The following is a 12709-nucleotide window of genomic DNA, read 5'->3' as shown; positions in this document are numbered from 1 at the left end:
CAGAGGCGGGGTATTTTAACCAACAATGGTGCCGCCAAAAATCGCCGGATTACAGACTATTTAACCAGAGCCCCTGAAGAAGTGTCCTATATGAAACGCATCAGCTGGTTGTAGAAACCTTATGGACAGTGCTGTGGATTTCTACAATTGCTTCCTTCCATTAAATATTTAGCGTATACCTACCTGTAGTGGGCTCTTCTGTAACAGGCGACTATGATGTTGGATGTTGTACGGCTTGCCTGAGCCGTGGAAGCAAGCCCCGGTCTCTGCTGACACCCCTGCGGTCCTGTCACATGGCCAGATTGTGAAAGGAAGCAGGTGCCATAATTGGAGGAGAAAGAAGGAGTATGCAACCACACTCCACTTGGAGGTAAAATTGTTATTTTAGCAGTCCTACAGACGGCAGCTCACTGGAGTGGTACGGCCGCACTACATTTACCAGGAGGCCATGCTCATGGTCACGCCCACAGAGGAGGGGTAATTTAACCAACAATGGTGCTGCAAAAAATCACCCGAGTACAGACTGTTTACCCAGAGCCCCTGAAGAAGTGTCCTACATGAAACGCGTCGGGCTGGGTGTAAGAACCTTGTGGACAGTGCTGTGGGTTTCTACAATTGCTTCCTTCAATTAAATATTTGGCTTATACCTACCTGTAGTGGGCTCTTCTGTAACAGGCGACTTTGATGTTGGATGTTGTACGGGTTGCCTAAACCGTGGAAGCAAACACTGGTGTCTGCTGACACCCCTGCGGTCCCGTCACATGGCATGATTGTGAAAGGAAGCAGGTGCCATAATTGGAGGAGAAAGAAGCAGTGTGCAACCACACTCCACTTGGAGGTAAAATTGTTATTTTAGCAGTCCTACAGATGGCAGCTCACTGGAGTGGTACGGCTGCACTACAATTACCAGTAGGCCATGCTCATGGTCATGCCCACAGAGGCGGGGTAATTTAACCAACAATGGTGCCGCAAAAAATCGCCGGATTACAGACTGTTCAACCAGAGCCCCTGAAGAAGTGTCCTACATGAAACGCGTCGGGCTGGGTGTAACAACCTTATGGACAGTACTGTGGGTTTCTACAATTGCTTCCTTCAATTAAATATTTGGCATATACCTACCTGTAGTGGGCTCGTCTGTAACAGGCGACTTTGATGTTGGATGTTGTATGGTTTGCCTGAGCCGTGGAAGCTAGCCCTGGTGTCTGCTGACACCCCTGCGGTCCCGACACATGGGGTGATTGTGAAAGGAAGCAGGTGCCGTAATTTGAGGAGAAAGATGCAGTGTGTTGCCCAGGACAGGCAACCACACTCCACTTGGAGGTAAAATTGTTATTTTAGCAGTCCTACAGACGGCAGCTCACTGGAGTGGTATGACCGCACTACAATTACCAGGAGGACATGCTCATGGTCACGTCCACGGAGGTGGGGTAACTTAACCAACAATGGTGCCTCCAAAAATCACCAGAGTACAAACTGTTTACTCTGAGCCCCTGAAGAAGTGTCCTACATAAAACGCATCGGGCTGGGGGAAAGAACCTTGTGGACAGTGCTGTGGCTTTCTACAATTGCTTCCTTCAAATAAATATTTGGCGTATACCTACCTGTAGTGGGCTCTTTTGTAACAGGTGTCTTTGATGTTGGATATTGTACGGCTTGCCTGAGCCGTGGAAGCAAGTCCCGGTGTCTGCTGACACCCCTACGGTCCCGTCACATGGCATCATTGTGAAAGGAAGCAGGTGCTGTAATTGGAGGAGAAAGAAGCAGTGTGTTGCCCCAGGACATGCAACCACACTCCACTTGGAGGTAAAATTGTTATTTTAGCAGTCCTATAGATGGCAGCTCACTGGAGTAGTACGGCCGCACTACATTTACCAGGAGGCCATGCTCATGGTCACGCCCACGGAGGAGGGGTAATTTAACCAACAATGGTGTCGCAAAAAATCACCCGAGTACAGACTGTTTACCCAGAGCCCCTGAAGAAGTGTCCTACATGAAACACGTCGGGCTGGGTGTAAGAACGTTGTGGACAGTGCTGTGGGTTTCTACAATTGCTTCATTCTATTAAATATTTGGCTTATACCTACCTGTAGTGGGCTCTTCTGTAACAGGCGACTTTGATGTTGGATGTTGTACGGCTTGCCTGAGCCGTGGAAGCAAGCCCCGGTGTCTGCTGACAGCCCTGCGGTCCCGTCACATAGCGTGATTGTGAAAGGAAGCAGGTGCCATAATTGGAGGAGAAAGAAGCAGTGTGCAACCACACTCCACTTGGAGGTAAAATTGTTATTTTAGCAGTCCTACAGACGGCAGCTCACTGGAATGGTACGGCCACACTATATTTACCAGGAGGCCATGCTCATGGTCACGCCCACGGAGGAGGGGTAATTTAACCAACAATGGTGCCGCAAAAAATCACCCGAGTACAGACTGTTTACCCAGAGCCCCTGAAGAAGTGTCCTACATGAAACGCGTCGGGCTCGGTGTAAGAACCTTGTGGACAGTGCTGTGGGTTTCTACAATTGCTTCCTTCAATTAAATATTTGGCTTATACCTACCTGTAGTGGGCTCTTCTGTAACAGGCGACTTTGATGTTGGATGTTGTATGGCTTGCCTGAGCCGTGGAAGCAAGCACCGGTGTCTGCTGACACCCCTGCGGTCCCGTCACATGGCGTGATTGTGAAAGGAAGCAGGTGCCATAATTGGAGGAGATAGAAGCAGTGTGCAACCACACTCCACTTGGAGGTAAAATTGTTATTTTAGCAGTCCTACAGACGGCAGCTCACTGGAGTGGTATGGCCGCACAAAAATTACCAGGAGGCCATGCTCATGGTCACGCCCACGGAGGAGGGGTAATTTAACCAACAATGGTGCCGCAAAAAATCACCCAAGTACAGACTGTTTACCCAGAGACCCCGAAGAAGTGTCCTACATGAAACACGTCGGGCTGGGTGTAAGAACCTTGTGGACAGTGCTGTGGATTTCTACAATTGCTTCCTTCCATTAAATATTTGGCGTATACCTACCTGTAGTGAGCTCTTCTGTAACAGGCGACTTTAATGTTGGATGTTGTACGGCTAGCCTGAGCCGTGGAAGCAAGCCCCGGTCTCTGCTGACACCCCTGCGGTCCCGTCACATGGCGTGATTGTGAAAGGAATCAGGTGCCATAATTGGAGGAGAAAGAAGCAGTATGCAACCACACTCCACTTGGAGGAAAAATTGTTATTTTAGCAGTCCTACAGATGGCAGCTCACTGGAGTGGTACGGCCGCACTACATTTACCAGGAGGCCATGCTCATGGTCACGCCCACGGAGGAGGGGTAATTTAACCAACAATGGTGCCGCAAAAAATCACCCGAGTACAGACTGTTTACCCAGAGCGCCTGAAGAAGTGTCCTACATGAAACGCGCTGGGCGGGGTGTATGAACCTTGTGGACAGTGCTGTGGGTTTCTACAATTGCTTCCTTCAATTAAATATTTGGCTTATACCTACCTGTAGTGGGCTCTTCTGTAACAGGCGACTTTGATGTTGGATGTTGTACGGCTTGCCTGAGCCGTGGAAGCAAGCCCCGGTGTCTGCTGACACCCCTGCGGTCCCGTCACATGGCGTGATTGTGAAAGGAAGCAGGTGCCATAATTGGAGGAGAAAGAAGCAGTGTGCAACCACACTCCACTAGGAGGTAAAATTGTTATTTTAGCAGTCCTACAGACGGCAGCTCACTGGAGTGGTATGGCCGCACTAAAATTGCTAGGAGGCCATGCTCATGGTCATGCCCACAGAGGCGGGGTAATTCAACCAACAATGGTGCTGCCAAAAATCGCCGGAGTACAGACTGTTTACCCAGAGCACCTGAAGAAGTGTCCTACATGAAACGCATCGGGTTGGGTGTAAGAACCGTGTGGACAGTGCTGTGGGTTTCTACAATTGCTTCATTCAATTAAATATTTGGCATATACCTACCTGTAGTGGGCTCTTCTGTAACAGGCGACTTTGATGTTGGATGTTGTACGGCTTGCCTGAGCCATGGAAGCAAGCCCCATTGTCTGCTGACAACCCTGCGGTCCCGTCACATGGCGTGATTGTGAAAAGAAGCAGGTGCCGTAATTGGAGGAGATAGAAGCAGTGTGCAACCACACTCCACTTGGAGGTAAAATTGTTATTTTAGCAGTCCTACAGACGGCAGCTCACTGGAGTGGTATGGCCGCACAAAAATTACCAGGAGGCCATGCTCATGGTCACGCCAATGGAGGCGGGGTAATTTAACCAACAATGATGCCACCAAAAATCGCCGGAGTACAGACTGTTTACCCAGAGACCCTGAAGTAATGTCCTACATGAAACACGTCGGGCTGGATGTAAGAACCTTGTGGACAGTGCTGTGGGTTTCTACAATTGCATCCTTCAAATAAATATTTGGCGTATACCTTCCTGTAGTGGGCTCTTCTGTAACAGGTGACTTTGATATTGGATGTTGTACGGCTTGCCTGAGACGTGGAAGTAAGCCCCAGTGTCTGCTGACACCCCTGCGGTTCCATCACATGGCGTGATTGTGAAAGGAAACAGGTGCCGTAATTGTAGGAGAAAGAAGCAGTGTGTTGCCCCAGGACATGCAACCACACTCCACTTGGAGGTAAAATTGTTATTTTAGCAGTCCTACAGACGGCAGCTCACTGGAGTGGTATGGCCGTACAAAAATTACCAGGAGGCCATGCTCATGGTCAAGCCCACGGAGGAGGGGTAATTTAACCAACAATGGTGCCGCAAAAAATCACCCAAGTACAGACTGTTTACCCAGAGACCCCGAAGAAGTGTCCTACATGAAACACGTCGGGCTGGGTGTAAGAACCTTGTGGACAGTGCTGTGGATTTCTACAATTGCTTCCTTCCATTAAATATTTGGCGTATACCTACCTGTAGTGAGCTCTTCTGTAACAGGCGACTTTGATGTTGGATGTTGTACGGCTAGCCTGAGCCGTGGAAGCAAGCCCCGGTCTCTGCTGACACCCCTGCGGTCCCGTCACATGACGTGATTGTGAAAGGAAGCAGGTGCCATAATTGGAGGAGAAAGAAGCAGTATGCAACCACACTCCACTTGGAGGAAATTTATTTATTTTAGCAGTCCTACAGATGGCAGCTCACTGGAGTGGTACGGCCGCACTACATTTACCAGGAGGCCATGCTCATGGTCACGCCCACGGAGGAGGGGTAATTTAACCAACAATGATGCCGCAAAAAATCACCCGAGTACAGACTGTTTACCCAGAGCGCCTGAAGAAGTGTCCTACATGAAACGCGTTGGGCGGGGTGTATGAACCTTGTGGACAGTGCTGTGGGTTTCTACAATTGCTTCCTTCAATTAAATATTTGGCTTATACCTACCTGTAGTGGGCTCTTCTGTAACAGGCGACTTTGATGTTGGATGTTGTACGGCTTGCCTGAGCCGTGGAAGCAAGCCCCGGTGTCTGCTGACACCCCTGCGGTCCCGTCACATGGCGTGATTGTGAAAGGAAGCAGGTGCCATAATTGGAGGAGAAAGAAGCAGTGTGCAACCACACTCCACTAGGAGGTAAAATTGTTATTTTAGCAGTCCTACAGACGGCAGCTCACTGGAGTGGTATGGCCGCACTAAAATTGCTAGGAGGCCATGCTCATGGTCATGCCCACAGAGGCGGGGTAATTCAACCAACAATGGTGCTGCCAAAAATCGCCGGAGTACAGACTGTTTACCCAGAGCACCTGAAGAAGTGTCCTACATGAAACGCATCGGGTTGGGTGTAAGAACCGTGTGGACAGTGCTGTGGGTTTCTACAATTGCTTCATTCAATTAAATATTTGGCATATACCTACCTGTAGTGGGCTCTTCTGTAACAGGCGACTTTGATGTTGGATGTTGTACGGCTTGCCTGAGCCATGGAAGCAAGCCCCATTGTCTGCTGACAACCCTGCGGTCCCGTCACATGGCGTGATTGTGAAAAGAAGCAGGTGCCGTAATTGGAGGAGAAAGAAGCAGTGTGTTTCTCCAGGACATGCAACCACACTCCACTTGGAGGTAGAATTGTTATTTTAGCAGTCCTACAGACGGCAGCTCACTGGAGTGGTATGGCCGCACTAAAATTGCTAGGAGGCCATGCTCATGGTCATGCCCACAGAGGCGGGGTAATTCAACCAACAATGGTGCTGCCAAAAATCGCCGGAGTACAGACTGTTTACCCAGAGCACCTGAAGAAGTGTCTTACATGAAACGCATCGGGTTGGGTGTAAGAACCGTGTGGACAGTGCTGTGGGTTTCTACAATTGCTTCATTCAATTAAATATTTGGCATATACCTACCTGTAGTGGGCTCTTCTGTAACAGGCGACTTTGATGTTGGATGTTGTACGGCTTGCCTGAGCCATGGAAGCAAGCCCCATTGTCTGCTGACAACCCTGCGGTCCCGTCACATGGCGTGATTGTGAAAAGAAGCAGGTGCCGTAATTGGAGGAGAAAGAAGCAGTGTGTTTCTCCAGGACATGCAACCACACTCCACTTGGAGGTAGAATTGTTATTTTAGCAGTCCTACAGACGGCAGCTCACTGGAGTGGTACGGCCGCACTACAATTACCAGGAGGCCATGCTCATGTCATGTGTGATGTAGTATGTGAAGTCATAAGCAGTGCATTGCGGGGTGTGAGTTTTAGTTAGCTTAGCTAACTATAACTGTTGAATTTCTCTGGTTTTGTACGGGTGAATTATCAACCTAACTTTAACATCCCTGAACCTTTGGTGTTATCAGTGAATATATAAGTATTTTTTTAATCCTACATCCTAAGCCCTGTAACCTTTGCTTTTTGAGCGAATTTCTAAGGTTTTTTAATGCTGATTATAAACTATAAACTATAACTTACCTGTACCCACTGTTCCCTGTAAGGTTCACGCGCATAAGCACACTGAAGTCACCCCGAGCACGCAGTGTCCATTATGTAGCACGCACACACAGCACAGCCCGCAAGACCGTTCACGCTGCTGCTTTTAAAACACAAACGCCATGAAAAACTGGTAATTTCCTGTTTGTGGGAGGCAGACGAAGAGACAGCGGTGAATAGGAGAACACGAGGGAGCGGCAGGTGAGTGTATCCCTTACAGCCTGTGGAGTTAGGGAGGGCTCATGTTCACCAGCAAATAGCTTCTGCACTTGCTGCATTTCGTTTCATAATAATGTGTGGCAGATTGTGAGCCTTTGTGAAAGTATTCATGTTACTCGTAGCACCATCATGCATTAAAATTAGCATGAATACTTTTACAAAAACCCACAATCTACCCCGCAGCCGCACTCTATTAGGTCAAGGAAAGCAGCATTACTAAAGCACGACGCTCTATTAGGAAAATAATGCAGCATATGTAAAGCACAACATGTGCTGCAGATGATTCTGAAAGCACACATTGTGTTTGCCTGTCTGCATTTCTTTTGTTAATAGTGCACGGCTGCGAAGCTGATTGTGGGCCCTTGAGATAGTTTTCATGTTACTTGCAGCGCACACAGGCGCATTGATTAACATGAATACTATCTCAAAGGCCCACAATCAGCCCCGCAGCTGCACAGTATTGGGGAAAGGAATGCAGAAAATCTAAAGCACGTGTGCTTTGAGATGATTCTGAAAGCACACATCATGTTTGACACTCTGCATTTCTTTTGTTCATAATGCGTGGCTGTGCTACTGATTTTGGGCCTTTAAAATAGCATGCCTGTTAATTGCAGCACATACAGGTACTGTAATTGACATGAATATTATCTCAAAGGCCCACAATCAGCCCCCCAGCTGCGCAGTGTTAGGAAAAGTAATGCAGCAAATCTGAGGTTTCAGATTGCCATGTGTGACATTTTCATAATTGCAGTGTAATTATGAGTGACATCTTAAGGACCATGAGTAACGCTTTATCGCAAGCAAAATCAAGCAATGACGATGAGGGAAACATATATAGAAATTACATGCATAGCAGCCAAGGTTTCAGATTGCTATGTGTAAACTTTTCATGGTTTCAGGGTAATTATTTGTGACATTTCAACAACTATGAGTGACGCTTTCTTTCGAGCAAAAGATGGCTGACAACTTTAATTTTCCTTATGTGTGACATTTTCGTATTCCTTTTGTTTGTGTGACAATTTCAATTCTTACATCTTATGCTTCTCAATATCGCTTTCCAACAACAGTTTGATCCATAACCAATATAATAGTGAACTAATTAACATATTCTTTAATCCCTATTAGCGCTGCACCTTATACTGTAGAACATGTGCTTTCACATCTGATTTTAGTGTGAGTTGCCTTTGTATACTTTATTTTACAAAGCTTGTATTGCATTTCATGATGTTTGCTTTTTACATAAAAAATAACATTGTTCTGAAATTAAAAAAAGGCATCTACATAACACTTCAAGCATACAGAATACTGACCAATTCCAGTACAATACAAGGTGTTGCAGGATTTTCTTTGAAAAGAAGTCTTCACATCCACCTTCAATAACCACCATTCAACTACTTACACGTGAACATGAGTGATCACTGGTACTAGGCAGCAATTAAAAGGTGTGAACCTTGTTTCTCTCACAAATGTATAGATTCAAGAAGAATCAAAATTAAGCAAAACAAACAAATATGAACAGAGAACAATAAATCACATTAGACTTTCTGAAACACACTCTTTCAAACTTTTCCATTTTAAAGGAATCAAGCATAACAAATACACTTTCCTGATAGTGACTCGAGACAGAATTGTGTCAAGGTAATTTACTGCTTTATTCCTTTACTCCATAGCTCGCATATCAAAGGGTAAGGCCTCAATGACAAGCTGGGGTGATGGGTCAGTCTCCTTGTAATTACTACACACTCCGTTGGCATTGCAAACGAATGCGCGGGACAGTATTGGAACACGGTTTCACAGTGCCACGTGCTGTCAGGAAAATATGCCTGATGTCACCAATGACCTCCTGATACCTCACTAAATGACTGTGGGCTATAAAGTGGGAAGGGGAGGCGGATGGGAAGAGTGTGAAATTACAATGCAGCTGTATAAGTGAGCAGTCATTCTTCACAGGTTGGCTGTGCCGGAATTGCAGACATACATTCTAGGCAGGGCGCCGCAGCCAGACTTTGTATTACAACCTGACTCTGAGCCAAGTGCGCTGCGGAGATCACTTGATTCATTGTAGTAGCACACACAGTGAGCCTGCCAGCAGCCCATAGTTCAGCTGCGAGGCCTCAAGTCTGCAGGAGCAGCATGTGCAGGCCACGGGCAGCGCGCGCCCAGCTGCCACTAACTCCATAACAGTTTTAGCAGCTTCAACTGAGACACTATGTTGACTGCATCCCATGCACGACAATGCATTTCACTACACTACAGTGAACCGGAGAACCACACTGAAATGCTTTAGACTAATGCCTCATAGGTGGTACATTGCAGGACTGTACATGCACATGAGCAACGATAAATGCAATGATTTTAAATGTGTTGCAGAACACCAGAAATGGAAGGACACTAATCTGCACTTATGTGTTGAGGTCAAGAGGTCAAACACATGTGTCTGTCTTTTGTAATTTAACACAACCAGTGCTGGGTGGCAGCAGCAGTTCCTGGGAGCCCGGTTTGTTAAGAAAGTTACCAGATTGTTAAACAAAACTATTTCTACGCACATATAATTGGATAACCGGTACCAGTGCTGTCACAATTCTGTGTTTGCAAGTCTGAATCCTTTGTCTTCTAGCCAGGACTTATCAGGCCTGGCGTTTGCAAATCAGACAATTCCAGGCCTCGGAAAACTGAGAAACTCATAGTTACCTATCATGTGCTGCAATGCAAATAACATGAATACTATCTGATGTGCAATTGAATGCAAGCACAGCATATTAGTATTGTGCCCAGAACGTTTTGGTGGCAAGTCAAAATTCCTGTGGTGATGTTATTAAGCTAGCTCCACTAGTTTCATTTAAGTAAATTTTACAATTAGATCAATTATAATTGAAAAATGAGCCAGCGGGCCCGGTTGTGTGCATTTGTGAAAGATTCATGTGCAGTGCCATGTAGATGCACGACAGGTGCTGTGATTACCATGAATACTTTCAAAAAGGCTCACAATCTGCCCTGCAGCCGTTTTCCTATTAGAAAAAAGAATGTAGTCAGTCCAGAACCTTGACGGGTGGCTCTGGGCCAAATGATTGTGTGAGGCTCGTCCTCTTTGTGAATTTCCTAGTTCACCCTCTCAACCGTTGCGCAGTTTGAATGCCAGGGAACAGCTGCTTTACAGAAAGCGTAACACACAATTCAGATTTATAGATCAATTTAGCCTAATGGATGCTAATAATGAAACACAGGGGCAGATGCCTATTTGGCCTAAACTAAAATCCCAGGTAACTATTTGGTCGCTTTTCCTATTTGAGTCTCTTGAACAGTCACATACATTGTTTGTAACTCTTAGTGCCTTTGCTAAAGATCTTGTCTCCAATTGCAGGTTTGCAGTTTGTAAGGTATTTGGATTTGAATGGTCAGGCGTGAGTACCCACAAAACAAGGTAATTCATTTTACGTTCCTGGTTGGGTTTAGGGGTTGTTGTGCAAACAGATTCACAGTCTGCACGCTTTTTCTTTTTTAGGTTTGTGAGATGGTACTATGGATACAACTGCGCAGGCAGACGCAAGTGCAGGCAGAACAAACAGGTAATTGTCAGAGTTAAACTGTGGTGCACCTTGTACATTATAGCATACCAACATACTTTATTGATGTTTTCTTCTGTTACAGTTTTCACAGACAGTACCACACACATTTGAACGGACATTTGAATGGGCATACGTGAGTTCAAGCGGAACAGGTAATTGTAAAACTGTGGTTCATCTAGTACATTGTAGTATAACAACATACCTTACCCACAATGTGCTGTAACAATCTTTACTTCTATTGCAGGCTGTATGGACAGTGCTACACATATGTTTCGAAGGGAGGGGCAGAGAACAGAAAAACCATGTAATTATAATCTAAGTTTTGCAGGAAAAGCCTCAGTACTGTCTGACAGATTGCATTCATAAGCATCGGCACTGACTTTAATCATGTTCCTTTATTTTGCAGGTTTTGTGGCATAGCAGGTTCAAACTGGTTAGAACAGAAAATGTTCTGGCTCAAGGTTGTAACTTCTGCAGAGTGCGGTGCTTCACCACAAAGGAAGAAATGTTGCCTTGTATTCAAGGCAGAGTGGATGACAGAATTTGTGGAGGCTGAGACACAGAAATCACGAAGCAAGGTTTACTTGCATCTTGGGGAACTATTTCAATACAGTCCAGACATAGGCTTGATCTTCAAAGCATGTGCTGGGGCCAAGACTGTTGGGGGCTTTTCTACAGGGAAGAAATGGAGTGATGGCTGGAAATTGGAATACATGAAACTAATTAGTAAAGTTCATGAGTCTGCTTTGGTGCTACTGAGAAACAAAAGTGCTGCTGCCAGGATTGGTTATGGAGTGTGGGTAAAGCTGACAGAAACTGCCACCTACAAAACAAACAGAATAGAAGTGGTTGAATGACAAAAAACCCTGCCTGAGGAGATAAAGATGCTCATCAACAGCGTGTTGTTGGCGGTCTAGATGAATACTTCAATGTTGTCTGTCCAAGACATCCATGACCACCAAGCTTTATATGTGAAGATACAAGACTGCTGGAAGAGCAAGAAGTATTGCTTTGAGTCCTTGAGGCCATCAATAGTGTGATACACTGTCAAGATATGGCATAACTTCGCAATGCTCTGTATCACACTTTGATAATTGGCGAGAGCACAGATATTTCTGTTAAAAAAATGCTCATCCTGCACTTCAAATTCCGACCTGTAACATCAAAAGAGCACAAAACATTGTTTGGGGGAATAGTGAAGCTGACTAGTTGTAATTCTGAGGCTATCACTGCTGTTGTGAAAGAATTCTACACTGCCAATGAACTGGACCTTATGAAAATGTTCATGTTGACATCCAATGGTGCATCTGTGATGCTGGGAAAGAATAATGCTGTTGCTACTCGCCTTGAACAATCTGTTCCTCATCTAGTTGAGCAGCATTGCATCGCCCATTGGGAAGATTTGGGATTTGAGGATGCCTGGAAGAGAGTTCCAATGATTAAAGAGATGGAGACATTATTTAGGCATTTCTACACTGTGTTCTCCAGATCTCCTGCAAGGAAGTCCAAGCTGGATGAAATCGCACCGGTCACTGAATATGAAATGGTCTCTTTTCGACCATTGAATGAAGTCCGATGACTTTCAAGGCATTTTCAGTTGGTGCACTAATTCGAAATTACGAGGCTGTTCTTACGTACTTTGAGCAGGAGAAAGTTGAAGAGAATGATCTAGGGCCCGATGTAGGTAAATCTAATTTACCACTTCTAAAATACCGAATCATACCGATTCGGTATTTAAGAAGTGGTAAATTAGAGGGGGGGAAATGTAGGTAATTCTGATTCGGTAAATACCGAATCTGTAAGATTCGGTATTTACCGATTCTGTAAATACCGAATCGGTATCCCCCATTGATTCCTATGGGCCTTGAAGCCCATAGGAATCAATGTGGAATACCGAATCGGTATTTACCGATTCGGTAATTACCTATTCTTGCAAGGGTGCAGGGGTGTCACTTTGACACCCTCTAGCACCCCAATTACAGGCTTGTGTGCCATGTGGCACACAGACATGCCCTAAGGGCATGTC

This window comes from Lissotriton helveticus, chromosome 7 (assembly GCF_964261635.1).
Source record: "Lissotriton helveticus chromosome 7, aLisHel1.1, whole genome shotgun sequence".
Taxonomy (NCBI): domain Eukaryota; kingdom Metazoa; phylum Chordata; class Amphibia; order Caudata; family Salamandridae; genus Lissotriton; species Lissotriton helveticus.
Note: the sequence above shows the minus strand (reverse complement) of the source record.